The sequence below is a fragment of the Berghia stephanieae genome, chromosome 10 (assembly GCF_034508935.2).
Source record: "Berghia stephanieae isolate SIO BIC M18660-M18661 chromosome 10, UCSD_Bste_1.3, whole genome shotgun sequence".
Lineage (NCBI taxonomy): Eukaryota > Metazoa > Mollusca > Gastropoda > Nudibranchia > Aeolidiidae > Berghia > Berghia stephanieae.
In genome coordinates this window covers 24570241-24571285 of record NC_088369.1, presented here as the reverse complement: position 1 = coordinate 24571285, position 1045 = coordinate 24570241, and positions in this window count along the sequence as shown.

The window sequence follows — 1045 nt, the reverse complement described above, 5'->3', positions numbered from 1 at the left end:
AGACAGACAGACTGATCGATGCAAGACAGCCAAGCAGTCAGACAGGTAAACAGGCATGAAAATAGATAGATGGATAGATAGATAGATAGATAGATGGATAGATAGATAGATAGATAGATAGATAGATAGATAGATAGATAGATGGATGGATAGATAGATAGATAGATAGATAGATAGATGGATGGATGGATAGATAGATAGATAGATAGATAGATAGATAGATAGATAGATAGATAGATAGATAGGGAGATAGATAGATAGATAGATTGATAGATAGATAGATAGATAGATAGATAGATAGATTGATAGATAGATGGATGGATAGATAGATAGATAGATAGATAGATAGATAGATAGATAGATAGATAGATTGATAGATAGACAGACAGATAGATAGATAGATATATATATATATATATATATATATATATATAGATAGATAGATAGATAGATTGATTGATAGGGAGATGGAAAATGGAAATATAAATAGCCAACCAGATCGAAACAGACAGATATATAGGTAGAAGTACAGACAGATATATAAATAGATAGATAGATAGATAGATAGATAGATGGATGGATAGATAGATAGATAGATAGATAGATAGATAGATAGATAGATAGATAGATAGATAGATAGATAGATTTATTGATAGGGGGATGGAAAAATGGAAATATAAATAGCCAACCAGATCGAAACAGACAGATATATATATATAATATATATATATATATATATATATATATATATAGATAGATAGATAGATAGATAGATAGATGGAGACCGGCTGGACGGATGGATGGATGGGTATATATAATATATATATATATATATATATATATATATATATATATATATAATAGATTAATAGATAGACAGATTGATAGATAATATATAGATAGGTAGATATATAGATGGCTAGATGGATGGATAGAAAAATAGATAGATAGATAGATAGATAGATAGATAGATAGATAGATAGATAGATAGATAGATAGATAGATAGATAGATAGATAGATATATAGATCGATAGATAGATAAAT